Source organism: Bufo gargarizans, chromosome 5 (assembly GCF_014858855.1).
Source record: "Bufo gargarizans isolate SCDJY-AF-19 chromosome 5, ASM1485885v1, whole genome shotgun sequence".
NCBI classification, from domain to species: Eukaryota; Metazoa; Chordata; class Amphibia; order Anura; family Bufonidae; genus Bufo; species Bufo gargarizans.
Window position 1 is genome coordinate 476,911,500 of NC_058084.1, and position 20,897 is coordinate 476,932,396.

A 20,897-nucleotide genomic window follows, 5' to 3' on the forward strand; every position below is an offset into this window, starting at 1 on the left:
CCCTGACGTCACTCTGGAGCGCCCCGGGAGTCGCACGGACGGTAAGTATGCTGCTCCCCCGCTCCCCGCTACACTTTACCATGGCTGCCAGGACTTTAGCGTCCCGGCAGCCATGGTAACCATTCAGAAAAAGCTAAACGTCGGATCCGGCAATGCGCCGAAACGACGTTTAGCTTAAGGCCGGATCCGGATCAATGCCTTTCAATGGGCATTAATTTCGGATCTGGCCTTGCGGCAAGTCTTCAGGATTTTTGGCCGGAGCAAAAAGCGCAGCATGCTGCGGTATTTTCTCCGGGCAAAAAACATTCCGTTCCGGAACTAAAGACATCCTGATGCATCCTGAACGGATTTCACTCCATTCAGAATGCATTAGGATAAAACTGATCAGGATTCTTCCGGCATAGAGCCCCGACGACGGAACTCTATGCCGGAAGAAAAGAACGCAAGTGTGAAAGAGCCCTTAGTGGGCTAGCACATGCAATCCACTTATCGTTTGTACCATAGACTGCAAAATCTTGCCACTCACCACTAGAGCACTCACAATAGGCAGACTGTTTTCTGCAACTCACTTGTCTACTTTGCTGTGCAGATTGGGACAAAAGAGAAGAGTCTTCTCATTATCATTAGAAGGTGGCGAACCTAAAGGAACCATCAGATCATAAACAACCTTATGGTTAAATGAAGTTTTTATGTTAAACATGTTTTCCATGTTACTATCTATTTTTTCTGGGCATGCTCTGTGACCCATGCAGAGTTCAGGAGGGAGTTGATGAGCTGTGATATCACCTATTGTGAATGTTGGTTAATAATAAAATGTATTTATATAGCGCCACCATATTCCGCAGCGCTTTACAAATTCATAGGGTTCATGTACAAAATAAAAGTAACTGGCTAATATACAACTGAAACACTAGGAGTCAGGGCTCTGCTCGCAAGAGCTTACAATCTATGAGGAATTGGGGGCAACACATAAGGTAGGATTCGAGCCATTATTGGACTGACAGGAGTGGTGCCGGGCGATCTGCTTAAGGTTTGGGACTGTTAGAGGTTTGAGTTTAGGCCAGAGTAGTTGGTGGGGGGAGGTTTAGTCGGGGAATAGTCAGTTTAGGTAGCTTGATAAGCCTGCCTGAAAAGATGTGTTTTTAAGGCACGTTTGAAGGTGGAGAAGTTGGGAATTGACTTAGTATTCCGGGGCAGAGTATTCCAGAGAGTAGGTGCAGCTCGAGAAAAGTCTTGAAGACGGGAGTGAAAGGTACGAATTATGGAGGTTATTAATCTTAGGTCGCTAACAGAACGGAGAGCACGAGTAGGCTGGTAGATGGAGATGAGGGAGGAGATGTATGGAGGTGCAGCACTGTGGAGAGCAGGAGTAGGGTGGTAGATGGAGATGAGGGAGGAGATGTATGGAGGTGCAGAACTGTGAAGAGCACGAACGAGTAGGGTGGTAGATGGAGATGAGGGAGGAGATGTAGGGAGGAGCAGAACTTTGAAGAGCACGAACGAGTAGGGTGGTAGATGGAGATGAGGGAGGAGATGTATGGAGGTGCAGCACTGTGAAGAGCTTTGTGGGTGAGGGTGAGAAGTTTGAACTGTATTCTGTGGTGGATGGGCAACCAGTGAAGTGACTGGCACAGACTAGTAGCATCAGTGTAGCAGTTGGATGGAGAGAGGAGCCTGGCTGCAGCATTTAGGACAGACTGAAGGGGGGATAGTTTAGTGAGAGGGAGATTAGTAATGCGTTGCCGTAGTCAAGACGAGAATGAATCAAGGCAACAACAAGAGTTTTTGCCGTTTCCACTGTAAGAAAAGGGCGGATTCTGGCGATATTCTTAAGGTGCTGACGACAAGCGTGTAAGTGATTAAATATGGGGAACAAAGGAAATATCAGAGTCAAATGTGGCCCCAAGACAGCGGGCATGTTGCACATGTTCCTGTGTTATCTATACAGAGGTGATATCTGTCATTGTAATCCTGCCTGTGATGATAATGTTATGGCTACTGAAAAGTTATCTGTACAGAACAGGAAATCATGACCTATCATTAGGCCTGTCCTCATGGCAGCTTCATCTAACTGCTGTAGACCTAGACAAGGCAGGATTTTAACACTATAGACACAGAAATAAGGTTTCATACACTGCCATAATGTACCCCCTATGCAGACAATATAAGAAAGAGGTGTGTGTCTCCAATATGGTTGCCCCCAGGAAAGTTTTTGTTATTTTAAATAGAATCTAAAACTTTAAAATAAAAAAAAATAAAAAAATATGGTTCTCTTCTCACAGACTGACATCTCATGAACAAAACTAAAATTATATACACAAGACGTTCCCTTTACATTTTAACAAGGCTTGTTATTATTGGTATTGTTCCTAATATAATAAATCTTATAATATGCACCAAAAAACATAAAATACTGATAACTCATTGGCTGTAATTAGTCGTAAAACATAAATACACGAACAATTAGGCGCTAAGTAAACAGTATTTATCTGACTGTTCTATTTGTCTCAATTATGTGCTCCACAATACTATTATAATAGTAATTACCCTGTAGAAGTTAAACACTAGCAGAGGTATAGAATTATTTTATTTTTGTGCCGAAGTCTCCTTTGTAATATTACCAGTCTATATACGCTGCTCTGGTTTTCCTGCCATTCAGCAGTCACACTGTTTTCATCAGAGTAAAACCCACAGAACTTGGCATGGACTTAATAAACAGGCCGAGCATAAAGAACTCAAAACCAGAATTTACATTCACTTAGCTGGAAAAAAATGTTTTATTTATTTTTTAATATTTTTTTTTAAAGCAGCTCACAAAAGGATTTTAGTTTAACAACCTGTAGCTTTTACATCATCTTCCTTCCCCTCCACATCCTCTCCTTCAGAACGCAGCAGAAGACGCCGTAAACACCCTTTTACAGGACAAGAAACAAAAACAGCTCCAGTTAAAAAAGAAAACTTACGCAAGAGGGGTTCGGCCTTTAGATCTTTCAAACATGGCTTTTAAAATTAAGAGCAAAAGAACTCAATCTGACGTCCGCTGGAGATTTATTAACCCTCCAATAAATTTTAATGAATGTTAAAGGTCATAAACATGTTTGTAATCCGCTATTTAGTTTACAGAGTTTTTTTTTTTTCTTTTTTATGCTTTTTGTGTGTATGGAGGGAGGGGAGCATTTCTTGTTTTAGAAAAATAATGACCGCTGCTTATCATAGGCTAGCTATAAATTAAACGGGATAAAATGTCTAAATGTTTTCTGTAATTATCAGTAATAATATTAATATTCACACTAGTAGCATTATAATACATTTAATAGTAGCAATAGTAATGCATCTTAGTAATATATTTAGTTTGTTGTTATAGTTATTATAATTAGTAATCGCCTCAGCAGTTATAGTTATTACATATTAATAATAGTAATAGGAAAAGCAATTCATGAATTATTAATAATATTTAATATATAATATATTATTATATATCTAATATATATAAATTTAATCTTTAAATATTAATAACAAATTAGTCATATAGATTTTATGTTTTATTATTATTTGTAATAGTAGTAGTAACAGCTGATATGATATATTATATATGATATATTAGCTTATATTGGTGTATTAATTAATTCTGTAAGTTATTATTTTTATCCTTAAGTAGTAAAATTTGTTGTAACCACTTAGAATAAATATGAATAATAGTAGAGTAGCATTAGAAAATATAATATTGTCATCATTAGTGGTCATATTATATTTAATTAATTAATTTATTTTTATTAATATATTCATTATTATTAGCATTCGTTATATTAACTGCAACAGCTTATAATACTGATGCTAGTAGCAGTCGAGTACTAGTAGAAAAAAAAGGAGCAATACATTTTTATTATAATTAATAGTTTTAGTGTTATTAGAGATGAGTAAATCGATTCAAAACTAAATCAAATCCCAATTTTTGGAGATTCCATTAGGGAGACTTTTTTGTTTTTTAAATGGCGTCAGGCATTCTTAAGAAAAGAAGACATGAATAATGAAGAAGGACGATTACATTACAACCCCAGGTTCATACACATCGGTAGGCATTTACCACCAAAAGTCAAAAATATTTCAAACTAGTTTAAAAACAAAACAAAGCATGAAGATCCTTTTATGTGTTTACAGATATTTATGTGTTTACAGATAGTGTCGCTATCACTTTAAGGTTATTACTGTAATTCTGTCTTGGAGTTAAAGAGCTTGCAATGAAGTGGAACACTTTCGATTTAGTTTCGAATTTATTCGTACCTGGATCGAATCGCTCTACCAATACAGCGGAGGCGAATCGTAAGAAATTTGCTCATCACTAATTATCATTCCTATCATTGGTGGTAGTGTTAGGGCCCGATCAGACGACCGTATGTGTTTTGTGGTCGCAAATTGCAGATTCCACAAAAACACAAATACTGGCCCATCTGCATTTTGCTGAACTCACACGGCCAGTCCTGTGGTAGCAATGCCTATTCAAAATAGAACATGCTCTACCTTTTTTACGAGGACACGGAACGGAAGTACGGGTGTGGACAGCACACGGTGTGCTGTCCGCATCTTTTGCCGCCCAGTTGAAAATTGCGGAAAGGATGCGGACCCATAAATACTGTCATGTGAATGGGCCCTTAGGCTCAGATCACACCATGTTAGGGCTCTATGTATAGTGTATGTGCTGAGAATTTTTTTTTAATATTGGGAGTCAATGGCAGACGTATGTAAATAGTTGCTGTGGCAAAAGTTTCCGTAGCGTGCGTTGTGTATTTGCAAATTAACTTGCCTGTCAGTAACTGACAGGCGTACTACACTGCAATGCAGGAATATTGCAGTGTATTCTGTGAGCAATAAGAAAATCACAATGTCATATCCAATAGTAGAATATAGACTTATTCAAAAAGTTTAAGTAAAAAAATAAAAAAATAGGGAAATAAAAAAATGTGTATTTAGTATTGCATGGGGAACCTGTAAAAAAAATCTCTAAAAAACTTAACATGGTAGTCCCATTTTAGACACTAATAGACTATCGCTAGGATATACTATGTCAGATTGGTGCATGTCCCACTATTTGGGACCTGCTTCTATCTCCAGAACGGAACCCCTAAGGCCTCTTTCACACTTGCGTTGTCCGGATCCGACGTGTACTCCACTTGCCAGAATTACACGCCCGATCCGGAAAAACGCAAGTGTACTGAAAGCATTTGAAGACGGATCCGTCTTCAAATGCGTTCAGTGTTACTATGGCAGCCAGGACGCTATTAAAGTCCTGGTTGCCATAGTAGGAGCGGGGAGCGGGGGAGCAGTATACTTACAGTCCGTGCGGCTCCCGGGGCGCTCCAGAATGAGGTCAGAGCGCCCCATGCGCATGGATGACGTGATCCTTGCGATCACGTGATCCATGCGCGTGGCGCGCCCTGACGTCACTCTGGAGCGCCCCGGGAGCCGCACGGACGGTAAGTATACTGCTCCCCCGCTCCCCACTACACTTTACCATGGCTGCCAGGACTTTAGCGTCCCGGCAGCCATGGCAACCATTCAGAAAAAGCTAAACGTCGGATCCGGAAATGCGCCGAAACGATGTTTAGCTTAAGGCCGGATCCGGATCAATGCCTTTCAATGGGCATTAATTCCGGATCCGGCCTTGCGGCAAGTCTTTAGGATTTTTGGCTGGAGCAAAAAGCGCAGCATGCTGCGGTATTTTCTCCGGCCAAAAAGCGTTCCTGATGCATCCTGAACGGATTTCACTCCATTCAGAATGCATTAGGATAAAACTGATCAGGATTCTTCCAGCATAGAGCCCCGACGACGGAACTCTATGCCGGAAGAAAAGAACGCAGGTGGGAAAGAGCCCTTAGATGAACAGAGAGAAGCCATGCATGCACAGTCACCTCTCCATTCACTGCTGGAAATAGCAGAGCCAGCGATGGACTATTTTAAAAACAGGGAACACGGGGTGGCTGCGCATGCATGGCTGCTCTCTGGTCATCTCGGGGCCCATTTCTAGAGATTCGAGTGGGTCCCAGACATGGGACCTATCTGACATTGATGCCATATCCTAGTGATAAACCATCAGTGTCGGAGATGGGAATTCCTCTTTAATAAAGGCAAATCAATAATTTACATGTAGCCCAAAATGGTGAAATAACTCATCCCACAAAAAGCAAACCCTTGTGAAGCAACATTGACAGTAAAATGGAAAGTGCTAGGAAAGTGTCGATGTAAATAAATGTGTTTTTTTTTCATGAAAAATGCTTTTATTTTGCAAAATCAGCAAAAATACCAAAAAATTCTAAACATAAGAAAATGTTTAAACTGTACAATGATGGATGTTAAAAAAAAATGTAAAAAGAAATGGCAAAACCTTTTTCTTCATCTCCCCCTTCAAACAAAAGAGCAAAAAATAAAAAATTATTAAAAGTTAATCAGTTTTAGGTACCACTGAAAAATATAACTTGTCCTGGAGGACAAAATAGGCACTGTCTCTTTGGGTCAAAGTTTTTCTTTATGAAAGATTATTAAAAATGAAATATTGTACTTAAATAAAACACCGGAATAAGATTTAAGGAAAAATAACACGTTTCAAAAAGTTTATCATAAAACAAACCAGAACCTTTTTATCCAAGTGATCAGATTTTTCATTCCTCAAATGGATTTCAGTGCTATTTCAAGGAGATAATAGTTTTCCTTTGCTTTGAAAGTGACACCTTCACGTACTGTACATACCTTCTCCTGGCAACTGCTCCGCAATTTGACATTTTTTTGGTTATGAACATTTCTGGCAGATGTAGAAAGGGGAAGAAAAAAGAAAGGATAGGAAATATGAAATTTTACAAGAGGGAACGCAAAACCAGATTCATAATAACTCTGATCATAGTTGAAGTGAAATATATATAATATAAAAATGTCATGACATTAAAATTGGGGAGAAAAAATAAACAAAGAAGGTACAAAATTAAAAGGGTTGTCTGGCTGGGAAAAAGTTGCAGTGATATTCACTCCACCGATTCCCAACCGTTCCTGTTTTTAACACTTCCTGTTGGTCCCAATTTCCTTGTCCCATCTTGACCTAATGGCTGTGCCCAGCGCATTTTCCGGCATTTCCTAAGGTGAGACAAGGAAGTAGAGACCAGTGGAGATTCTGTAGGCACCATAATGGGAGAGTGGGGAATCGGTGATGCATCTCTTCTTTTCTAACCTCCCCAGAACTCCTTCTTACAAATGGGCTGACTGTAGTCGTGCAGACAATTAACTGGATGTAGCACTCATAGGAGATTTGTGGACCCTCGTTGTGCTGATCATTAGGGGTCTTAAGGATAGGTCATAAATGCTTAAGTCTTGGAAAACCCCTCCAAACATATACTCCTCATCATTGAAAGGAAATGAATTTTGGAAACCACAGGATGGATAGACATGTTAATGATATGCAAACGAAACAAAGATTGAAAACAAAATATTCAAAACATCTTAATTTACTCCGTATCAAGTATGAGCACCATGCGCAGAAATACATGCACTTACACACCTTGGCATGCTGTCAACGAGGAATGTTCTGCCATGCTGAATGCACTTGGGCACAGAAATCATCAAGATCCAACCAATGACGGTACTGATGTGCTTGATAGGAGACAAGATACCGTAGGAGACGCTGCATGCCATGGTAGCAAGTTTAGGCCAGGCTTCTCACAGTAGCACGAGTAACATGTAGCTGGTGTCTGATAAACGGCTCCTGGAACACTTTGGAGAAATGTCTGAACCACTGGTTCCACAACCAAAACAATGGAACACCAAGCTGTTAGTGAACCTGAAATGAGGACTAGAGGGGTCTGGGTACTGTACATTATTCCACTCCACACCATAATCCTTGGAGTAGGACTAGTGTGACATTCCATTGCGAAGGCCTCTTTATGGCGCTGCCCAAGTGGTCTCCAGCTATCATACAATAGTGGGACTCATTGCCGAAGAGGATAGACCTCCATTCCAGCCTCCATTGCCATCTTGCTGTGAACCATAATGGAAACAGTTGTGTGAGGTCAATGGAACACCTGTAGCTGGATGTCTTGCTTGTAGCTCAATATTGTGCAAATACATTCTGGTGGTTTGTGTAGACACTGTTTGCTGCCCTAGGCTTGGGATGTGACGTCCACTTAAACTTGCAGTACAGAAAGGATCACTAAGCGATCTCTCTGTGCAGATGTTCACCTTTGTGCTCCTTTTGTTCTCATAAAAGTTTGTCATAGTTCTCCCAACCACTGGGACACACAGTGCTGAACAGAGAGGACATCTCGGCCTAGGCTTGTAGTGATCTGCTAGAGTAATAAACCAACGTCTCTCAGTTGCAAGATTCTGTCCCTCTCAGTTTACAAGTGGTGATAACTGGCACATTGATGAACAAAAGGCATCGCACAATCATCCCACAAAATTTGATCCAATTTTTCAGGTTTCTTGTGGCTAAAACAAACATTTCTTTCAATCTGGCTTTTATGCCCCTACCACATGCCACAGATTGGAGCTAGGTGCTTGAAAATTTGAACATCTGCAGATGTTAGCCACACCTGCTACTTCCTTGATTTGCATAACCTTATGGCTTGTCCTTCTTGGTGTTGCTATTTCAATGTTGGGGGGTCTATATGAGTGCCAAACCATGCAAAAGTAATAGTTCTTAAATATTAACAGTACCATGATGTATGTTAATACTATGGCGGGGTAGGGTGGTGGAGGTCTTGGGGCAATGGTCAATTTTTGCCCTTGCTATAGTCCAGTTATATTTCATGATGTCATTGTATTGTATTGCACCTATTCAGCTTTACTAGGAATCCATGTCATACAAATCTATAATACACTACGGCTTTTTATGGGCTCATACCGTACCTCTGTGTGCCTCTGATTTTATATGGAGTCATATCCTATTAATTGGGGAGCAAAAAATTGTGGATTCTCCCCATTCAACTGAATGGGAGCTGAACTGCAGTATGCCCACACGACCACTACACACTGGACAAAGCCCTCTGCTTCTGGCGCCATTTACTGTTTTAGTGCCAGGTGTCAGAGAACAGGTCAACAATAAAAAATAAAAAAAACTCTTTAAAGTTAAAGGGGTATTCTGATTAGAAAAATCTATTTACTAGATAGGAGATAACTGTTAGATCGGTGAAGACCCCCACTGACCAGGAGAACAGGGGTCCCATGCCCTCATATGGAGTGTCAGGTTAAGCATGCTCGGTACAGTGCTCGGCTATCTCCAGTAGTCCTATGGTCGACCATCACTCTATTCAGAGTATACAAGACCCCCATTCTTGTCATCAGTGTGGGCCCAGTGGTTACACTTCCATTACTATAACAGGTATGTCCTGTCCAGTGGATAAGTGACAATTTTTTTAAATGGAAAATGCCTTTAAAATCTACATAGGTAAATTATAAAATTCTTCCTGCTTACAGCCACCACTAGAGGGAGCTTTCTGTATATGCATATATGAAAGAGTTGAGCGGTAGATGTATGCAGCAGGTTCCATAGCTCCCTCTGGTGACTGCAGTTAGAAGTTTCTCAATGAACTCTTATTTGCACCACAACATAAATGTACATTGTTGGTGCGGTGTAAATGTATGCAGCAGGCTCACCGCAATGACCAGAGTCAGAGAAAATGCTGATCCCGGTTTCTTAACCCCTCAGATGCCGCTGTCAATAATGAATACGGCATCTGAGGGGTTAGACAGAGAAGGGGGCTCTCTGTCCCGCAATCGGAGCCCCCATGGCAAAATCGCGAGACTCCGATCATTGCTGTGACAGCTTGGGGCCTTGTGAAGGCACAATACAGCTGAGGCACAGCCTGACAGGCAGCCTGTGAAAATACCCTAGACTACAATAGTACTTTATTGCAGTCTATGGTACAAATGATCAGAAGATCGCATGTACAAGTCCCCTAAGGGGACTAAAAGTTACAATTAAAAAGGTAAAAAAAAAAAAATGTAAAACAAAGAAAAAATACTAAGATTTTTAAATCACCCCCTTTCCCAATTTTACATATAAAAATAAACAAAAAAATAAACTTAAATGATATTGCCATGTCTAAACTTAAAATATAAAATATATTTTCCTGTGCAGTGAATACCATAATGGAAAATAATTAAAATGGATAATTTACTGCTTTTTGGTCACTTTCCCGCCAAAAAAGATTGGATAAAAAGTGATCAAAAAGTCATATATACACCAAAAGTTACCAATAAAAACTACAGCTTATCCCACAAAAAAACAAGCCCACACACACAGCTCTGTAGACAGAAATATGAAAAAGTTATGTGTGTTTAAAAATGTGATGCAAAAACATTTTTTTCAAAGGTTTTTATTTATTTTATTTTTTTAGTAAAAAAACATAATAAAAACTATATAAATGTAGTATCGCCATAATTGGATCGACCCATCAGCAGTAACTGGGATCGGCGATGCTGATCACGTTCATTTAACCCCTCAGATTCCTCTGTCAATAGCGACTGTGGCATCTGTGGGGTTAGATCGGAGCCCCGCCAGCAAAATTGCAGGGCTCAGATCAGTTGCTCTGACAGCCAGGGGCCCTGTAGGGATTGTCAGGTCAGTCATAGCAGTCTTCCTGCGGAGTTGTATCTGAGGCACACCTAGTCAGGCAGCCTGTCAGAATCCCATAGTCTGCAATAGTGTCCGTTGCAGTTTATGGGACAAGCGATCAGAAGATTTTTTATACAAGTTCCCTAAGGCGATTAAAAATTGCAGTCATTTTTTTACAGTTAATATATATATAATATAATATATAATATATATATTAAAAATTCTAATCACCTTCTATCCCAAGTTAACATATAAAAATTAAAAACAAAAAAAGTAAACATAACAGCAATTACCATATCCAAAAATGTCAGAACTATACAATTTCATTGGTTAAGGGCTTGTTCACACAACAATTGCCCCACCGTGCCCGTGCTGTGGACCGCAAATTGTGGTCCGCAATGCACGGGCACCGGCCGTGGGGCTGCCACATGCAGATCGCGGCCCCATTAACTTGATGTGGAATGCACACGGCCGGTGCCCCATGTATTGCGGACCCGCCGTATGCGGGCCGCAATATGGCAACGGAGGGGCAACGGAGGGGCAACGGTCATGTGAACAAGCCCTAACACTGTAACACTGGAAAACTATTTAAATGCGCAATTTGCCATTTTCTGGTCACCTTGTCTTACCAAAAAATGTAATAAAAAGTAATCTAAAAGACATACTGTCACAGATGGTGTTGCAGAAAGCTGGAACTTATAAATAACATCTGACTGGCCTGATCCCAAACTAAGGAGCATATGGGTGAGCCCTATAAAACCCCTAGAGCTCTCCCTGACTGCTATGCCCATGCAAAGGTCTTTATAGTAGACGATTGCATGCCCACGTACCTAATACTGTGTGACACCTGAAAACCCTATAATAGCGAGGGGACACGACCACCGGCTCCCTGCACGTAATACGGACGGAGTCATGGTCACCTAGAATCAAGCCAGCACGGAAACACAAATAAAGGAAAAATACTAATCTGAGGAATCAGCAGTAGCAGCCTCCAGCAGCGAACAACTCATCCAGGAAGAAGTATAAACCGCAAAGTGAGGCAGTATGGGAGGGAATATAAAGGGAGACAATTCGTGTAAATAGGTGACAGCTGGGAGAAGGAAAGGAGATGACAAAGTGAAACCAAAACAAAGAACGTCATGCAAGAGGTAGAGAAGAACGTCTAACAGATGTTCTCACAGAACAGGCGGTGACACATACGTACCCCAATAGAAAGTACAGTTCGTCCCACAAAAAACAAGCCCTCACACAGGTTATGTAAAGAAAATGTTTATGTTTCAAAGGTTTTTATTGTAGTAAAATGTAATAAAAACTAAACAAATTTGATATTGTCGTAATCATATTGACCTGCAGAAAAAGGTCATCATGCCATATTTAGCGGCTAGGGAATGCCGTAATTAAAAACCACAAAACACCAGGGCAGAATTGTGTCTTTTGTAATTTCACTCCACAAATAATTTTTTCCCCTTTTTCCAATACAAGATATGCTAAATTAAATGGTGCTATTAGAAATATACAACTTTTCCCACCAAAAACTAAGCCCTGATATGGCTATATGAAGGAATCATTTAAAAAGTTGTGGTTTTTGGAAGGTAGGAAAGAAAAAACGAAAATGCAAAAACAAAAATTGACCTTGTGGGGTTAACAAAAATCCCTTTTTGCAACTACTGGAAATCTGCAGGCCCATGTGTCTCTATGGTAACAGACTACAAACGGTGTAGTCTAACTTTTCAGTCGTACACCTATTTGTGTTTTCATTTTGGTTAGTAACAAGTGGGGGGCAAATGGATGACAGCATAACTACAGGGTCAGACTACACAAAGTTTTTTGTAGTCTGATACCATGGAGACACATAACTCTGCATGGGAGCTGTATACACAGGTAGTGGTAGCTATAGAGAGCAAATTTGATGTCAACCAACATTTAATCACTGGAGACATACTGTACAGAACGATAACCCGGCAGAGCAGGAATACAGGAACGTCCTGTGGAATATTCTATGTAGACAATGATGGATAAGGTTTACATTTTAATTACAAGTCTTGTCATTAACTAGACAGATGTGGAATGTGAAAACTAGATTCCTTCCTTTATTGTAACCTATAGGTGATGAGTAAGGGCTTCAGATGAAACCTGTTTACTCACAGTCCTGCTATTAGTAATGTTGCCATGAGTGCCAGTATAATGACCCACGTACATAGTAACCCATCCTATCCATCTAGGTTCCAAGAACTGAAATTGTGAATCATCTTGGGTTCTTAAGAGCCTTTCATTCTCGGTGGTAAAAGTGAGGTAACATCTAATGGCTCCACAGCCTTCCTGGTGTCCTAAACAAAAAAGTTCCCTGATATGTACAGTAGCAATATAATGTGCCCCATCACTGATCAAGCCAACTACTGTGACCCAAGGATTGTCCTTTGGCTCCAACTTTGGTCCATCTCCTGACTTCAGCTTTGAGCCTGCCATTGTCTGTTGCTTGCAGCCCCATTCCCTTCTCACTCAACCACGTCCTTCCTCACGTCTGTGAAGACTCCACCAGTCAGAAGCAATCGGGAATTCACATGGTGCAAAGTCCAATCCACCAGTTCAAGGGATTTTCTACAGATTCAATTTTTTGACATGTCCATCAGAAATTTCATTGACGTGTGATTGGTGAGGAGTCTTGTTAATCCCTAGAATGAGAGGATCCGGTTCTTAATTCTTGATGAAGAAGCAGCTCCACGTTCATGTCTCATCCTCATTGAAGCCAATGAGAGTTAGAGTTCTTCTCATGGGCCTATTTCAGTTGAGATGGGCCGATGCAAACTGTATGGAGATGGTTTGGTCCCCATACAGTTTGCGTATTGTCTCCTATTTACGTGGGGAGACGTGCAGCTAACAACAATGATTTTTAGGTCTACATAAAAGATGTGATTAGCTGCCTTGATTACACAGGCCGAGAATCAGGAAGGCTCGTTTGATTATCGGTAGTGTTGAGCAAACTTGTGTTTTACGGTAAGTTTGGCGTCTAAAGTTCGGGTTCGGGTTATCGAAGTATCCCGTTATGGATTCTAAATTTGGTTATGGTCCATGGTAGTGGAATCCATAACGGGATATTTCGATAACCCGAACCCGAACTTTAGACGCTGAACTTAAAACACAAGTTCGCTCAACACTAATTATCGGTCCATGTAATAGGACCTTTAGGCTGTGGCTACACTGTGTTGCACAGTGTATTTCAACGGTGGCGCAATGCTACATGCTGTGAACACAATGCGACAGTCTATGCAGGCTTGTCTTTGGTCACCCAAATGTATGAAAGACTCCTTCTTGCTGCACTAGTTATACCCCTGTGCCTGGTATAATTAAAAGAATTAGTATATACAAGAAAGGCAATGCTAAAAACATCCACGAATGCCCACCTGCGTCCAGTCCATGTAAACTCTATCCATTCCAGCAGAAGAAGCCGTCAAACTGGCGACAGAAATATTATATTATTGTAAGGCATGTTACATAAAAAACAGTTTAATAGTATATATATTATAATGGCAGAGTTCTACCTTTCACATCGTCATTCATTCCCTTTCTCCAGCTCTGAATTTCCTCTTTCACCTGCATCACAATAACAACCTGTCAGCAGACCTGTGCGAGTTGGTCTGATGATGTCATCGGGGATCCGGTGAAGGAATGGAATGCTAACAAACAGGACCGTGACCCTGCTGATTAACCAGCTGTAATTAATGGTGTCCCAGATGGTGGAATAAAAGGAATAGGACAGGTGAGGATGCTGAGGAGAATCACAGAGTATGGATGAAGCAGTGCTGGACTTGTCACATGCAGCGCAGGGTTTTATGGCTTTGTCATGGTGTCTTCCATAGGACTGCTTATTGCAACTATGTAAGAAATACATTGAAATGCAGCCCTGCTTCTTTTAGACCTACACTTGTTTTAGTCTAGATAGGATAGATGAGGCCTTTTCTGCGGATGCAACTTGGTTGTTTTAGACACACGTCTGGTCGCCCCTGGGTCATTTGGGCGATGATCTGCTCCACTGTAGGGCGTCCTCCGCCCTCGAGCACCTTCATTGCCGATGTTCACCTCTCACATCAATGGCACGTGGTGCTCCGCAGTTTCTACATCGTTAATTCACAATGGCGCCATTTGTCCATTCACCAGACGCTTTCACCACAGCAGCAGAGAACAGTTCACACTGCGCTTGTTTAGAAATACGGCCACCCGGGGCCTGAAAGCCGATAACCAGCCCCTTTTTACAACTCTGATAAGTCACCCCTTTTAACCATGACACAACGAGGGATATGAGTGCAGACAGCCTATCACACACCTCATATACCCACGAGCCAGCTCACCATACCTTATATACCCACGAGCCAGCTCACCACACCTTATATATCCACGAGCCAGCTCACCACACCTTATATATCCACGAGCCAGCTCACCACACCTTATATATCCACGAGCCAGCTCACCACACCTTATATATCCACGAGCCAGCTCACCACACCTTATATATCCACGAGCCAGCTCACCACACCTTATATACCCACGAGACAGCTCAGCAGACATTATATACCCACGAGCCAGCTCACCACACCTTATATACCCACCGAGCCAGCTCACCACACCTTATATATCCACGAGCCAGCTCACCACACCTTATATACCCACCGAGCCAGCTCACCACACCTTATATATCCACGAGCCAGCTCACCACACCTTATATATCCACGAGCCAGCTCGCCACACCTTATATATCCACGAGCCAGCTCACCACACCTTATATACCCACCGAGCCAGCTTACACCTTATATACCTACGAGCCAGCTCACCACACCTTATATATCCACGAGCCATCTCACCACACCTTATATACCCACGAGCCAGCTCACCACACCTTATATATCCACGAGCCAGCTCACCACACCTTATATACCCACCGAGCCAGCTCACCACACCTTATATACCCACGAGCCAGCTCACCACACCTTATATATCCATGAGCCATCTCACCACACCTCATATACCCACGAGCCGGCTCACCACACCTCATATACCCATGAGCCGGCTCACCACACCTTATATACCCACCGAGCCAGCTCACCACACCTTATATACCCACGAGCCAGTTCACCACACCATATATATCCACGAGCCAGCTCACCACACCTCATATACCCACGAGCCAGCTCACCACACATTATATGTCCACGAGCCAGCTCACCACACCTTATATACCCACGAGCCAGCTCACCACACTTTTTATACCCACCGAGACAGCTCAGCAGACATTATATACCCACGAGCCAGCTCACTACACCTTATATACCCAGCGAAGCCAGCTCACCACATGTTATTTACCCACCGAGCCAGCTCAGCACACCTTATATACCCACCGAGCCAGCTCAGCACACCTTATATACCCACCTAGCCAGTTCAGCACACCTTATATACCCCCCGAGCCAGCTCACCACACGTTATTTACCGACCGAGCCAGCTGAGCACACTTTATATACCCACGAGCCAGCTCAGCACACCTTATATACCCACCGAGCCAGCTCACCACACCTTATATACCCAGCAAGCCAGCTCAGCACACCTTATATACCCACGAGCCAGCTCATCAAACCTTATATACCCACGAGCCAGCTCACCACACTTTATATACCCACCGAGCCAGCTCACCACACCTTATATACTCACCGAGCCAGATCAGCACACCTTATATACCCACGAGCCAGCTCACCACACCTTATATACCCACCAAGCCAGCTCAGCACACCTTATATACAAACCTAGCCAGTTCAGCACACCTTATATACCCACCTAGCCAGCTCACCACGTTATATACCCACCGAGCCAGCTCAGCACACCTTATATACCCACCAAGCCAGCTAAGCACACCTTATATACCCACCAAGCCAGCTCAGCACACAGAACTTCCTTCACGAGCTACATGCTGCCAATATTGAAAATAGGACGTGGTCCAAATAATGGGACTGGGCTGTGTTTATGGATGCATAAACGGATAGCTTATTAAAAAGGTAAATAGATAGATTTGAGATATATAGATATGAGAAAGAAAGCACATAAAATATGTGATGCATTATTGACTAAACTTCCTAAGAAATGCAACTGGTACAAAGAATATCCACCCTGTTACTCCACATAATACCTGAACCGCAGAATGTTATTTTTGTGTCCAATATTGATGCAATTATTCTAGAAATTGTAAGACAAAACATACACAAAAAGAGTGAGTGAATGGGTTAAACAGGAAGCAATTAGGAAAGAAAATCCTCTTAAGTTACGATGGGTTTGAGCAGGATTTCTCCCTAAAGGATGAAATTAAGTTGTTCTAAACTATTACTTTGATTTCACCGATCCCACTAGAGGAGAGGTATCATTATTTTTGCATTGATGGTTCATCATTGGAATTACCCATCGCCGGCCTGTCACTCACCCTGACAATGAAGACAGGGCGGACTCTTTGATCTGGAGACAGTTGGACTCGCAACAAGAGAATATGAACACGGCGGAGTCTGCGACCTTCAAAACATTGAGGACAGCAGGACGGAGCACATTATGTTCAGTAGTTTGCAGGTCACTGGCATCGACCATTGATCTTCCCAGAAATAGAGGCATTTACTTTTATTTCATCCCTTCCCCCCGAGTGCTCTCCATTATCTCATGCACATCTCTCCTTGGGATCATTGAGGCCTAATCAACAGTATCCTGACAGCTTATGAAATCCTGTCTGATAGAGTTTTTAAAAAGTTTTCTCATGGGGTTCGAAAACTTTTTTGTAGTTTTAATGCATAAAAAAAGTGAGCCATACAACATTGTGTAATATTAGTACCATCTCTTGCAGTACCCAGTGGTAGCGCCAAGTTAAGGACCTTCTACAGCCTGAGTAGTCCAAATCAATAGTGATAGCCCTAAAAATCCCTGTCATTCCTAGTGATGCTCATTAACAGTGCCAAAGCTACAGTAGTATCTCCCAATAATAGTGCCAGCTCTAATACTGCACATTAGGTAGTGCCGGGTAAACGTTCTAGTTCTAGAAGCCCCACTAATGTTGTCAGTGTCAACCCTAGTGATGCTCATTAACAGTACACATAATAGTACCACACATCAGCTGTATTAGTACACATTAGTAGTACCTGCCCTAGTAGTGCCAATTAGTACAACCAGAGGAAGTGTCAACCCTAGTAATCTGCGCCTTAATCTCAATTAATAGTGACAACCGTAGCAGCTCCCGATAGTAGTGCCAACTGGAATAATGTACATTACTATTGCCAGAAGGAGTAGTTCTCATTGATACTGCCTGCTATACTAGTGGCAACCACAGTATCTCCCCATAATAGTGCCAGCTCTAATAGGGCACAACACTAGTGCCTGCATTTGTAGTGTCCATTAACAGTGCCATAAGGAGTAGTTGCCTTTGATATTACCACCCTTAGTAGTGACAGCTCTAATAGCTTCCATTAGTAGTGCCAGCTGGAATAATGCACATTCGTAGTGCCATGGGGCACTCATTGAGGATTAATAGTGGCAGCTGTAATAGTGCCAGCTGTAGTAGTGCTAGCTATAACAGTGCCTATTAGTACCCATTAATTGTGCCAGATGATAGTTCCTGACCCAGTAATGCTCTTAAAATAAATACCTATTCTATGCTTTTGTGCTTCGCTCTTTTGCTTTGATGAACCAGGATGTGCCCACCACTTTTATAGGCAGGCCCCAGTCTGTAGTGATAAACTGCAACCCGTGGGTATCCAATGACGTTTTGCCTACTTTGTTCTTAGTGGTACATATGTAGTGTACAGTGTGTCAGATGAGGCACAGCAGGTTATTATTTGGGGCAAAAACTTTTAATCTTGCATAGAACTGTAGATAACACTTAGTGCATTGCCTTGGCTTAAGGCTGATTAGCATATACAAGCAAGAGACTGAAATTCAGCTCTGTTACATCTTTTTAAGGTGTGCCCAGTCCAGAATACATCAGGAGTATATTTTCAGGTCTCCATACTTTAGCAAAAACTTTCAATCCTCTACATACTGTACCAGTGTGAATCCAACTAATGTTTAAATGCTCTGTTTACATCATTTGATTTTTAATATAGTGATGTAGGAAAGTGGAAAATAATAGAAAGTTTTCTATGTATGCAAATCATAGAATGAGATACTGTATATACTAGATGTATCACATCTAATAGTGCTGATAGAACTGCTAATAATAAGTACATAAAAGAAATAGATTTAAAAAAAATACATAATAAGTAATGATAATAATACATATGATAATATAGAAAAATCTGTCTTTTAAGTATTAATAATTTATTTAGTGAATATAAATAAATTCAAAATTTCTTCAACTATTATTGCTAAATATTTAATATTTCTTTAATATTTTTTCTTTTACAAAATATCATTTACATATTTATAATTGGAGTTATGAGTAATTCATTCATTCATTTATGATTTTTTTTTATTAGTGATGTTTTTTCTTCACAAAAATACTAGTTTCTGAGAACCTACGCTACATAAATATGTTAAGCTTTTTTTCCCCCCTTTTATTTGTTTAGGCTTGTACTTATTTTATCTTGTTTTTGTGAAACTGAAATTTTTTTTAAATGAATTTTTTTAAAAGCATTAATACTGAGAATGTCAAATGGATTTTCTTTTTTCCTTTTTAATGGATTTCCTTTTTTTTTTATTGACATCACATTAGTGCTAGTAAACATATAAAGTCTTAATAGAAATGTATAATAAATAATAATTTAAAAATAATTTTATATATATATATATATATATATATATTTATTTATACACACCAATAATTATTGCCAGAAAATGTTAATAAGTATTTATATATACTTTGAAAAAAAATAATATATATATATATATATATATATATAAAATAAATATTTAGAAACAATATATAAATTAATATAATCATACAAAAACTAATTACAATAATTAAATCATTAAAAAATAATTCAATAATATGATATATAAACATATAAAATGATGTATATGCAGTACATAGAAATGGTTATTAACCTATAGTGATTATAAAGTGATAGGTAAGGATGGTTTTCTTAATTCTTTAGACATTATAAGTAACTATTGTAAAAAAAAAAATTATCTGATAACCTGATTCATCGAAAAGAATTCCAAAATTCTTAGGGGCTGTCATAAAATATTCAGAGGAGATGCTAACAAGGATTAATGAATTGCGATCCATAACTAGATGAAACAATGGGATCATTGGCGGCTTCTCAATCACGGTGACAGAATGTTTACCGAAGCAATTTATCAAAATACCAATCAATGCGATCAACTGCAATCATGGAGTAGATTGCAGCAGCGTGGCGGTAAGAAAGAAGTTTTGTTGCTTGGAGCGTATATATATATATATACTTGCTAATTATAACCTAATCCCAATCAGTCTATTAATCTATTTTTAACTTTCTAAAATTAGTATTGAAACAACAGAAAAGTGATCCTGCTTCATTATCTGTGTCATTATAATTTCCCTCCGAGACCTTTTTGGATTCAAATGCTGACAACCTAATTGCTGTGCTTATCCCTAATTAGGCAAACTTTAGCTGGTGTCCTCCACCCCCACCTATGGGGACCAATGCCTGTTTGTATATGACACAGTGTCAAAACAAATAACGGTAAATGTAGTGTCCATGAGTGGTCGGGTTTAAAAACTCATATTGGGGAGACAGGGGACAATATTTTTGGTTCTAGAAAGAAAATGATACAATCGCATATTCTGTATGTTACAAATGATATTATTTGGGTAGACCTTTAGTGGGGGTCACTTAGAATTTTTTTTTATCAGACATGTATATGAAATAATTAAGGAATACAGACTTAACAAATGGAAAACCTCTGCTAGCCAGTGTGGGGCATCCACGCTGGAGGACTTTTATGTGGTTGTCCATTCATTTGCATGGTCATCATGTAATACCGCATATTTCCTCTAGAGGCCACTGCAGAATTGTACAGCTGCTTGTTGTGTTTCCCAAAAATCCCTACTGACTGCCTCGGTTTTCAGCTGCCAGTCCATCAGTGGGTCCTCATTTTGAAGGGAGGTTATCCACATGGGGAGCAATAAAAATGAGATTAGGTAAGGGGCCAAGAGGCTGCAAGGAAAGCGCTAGGAACTTGACTTATGAAATCCCTGTTCACTTCCCCTGCAGCGCCACCACAGGAAAAAAATGGTATTACGCAGTTTCGGTCTAAATCATGGTCTTGACTGATAGATTGTCACAATTCCAAGCTAATTTTTACATGT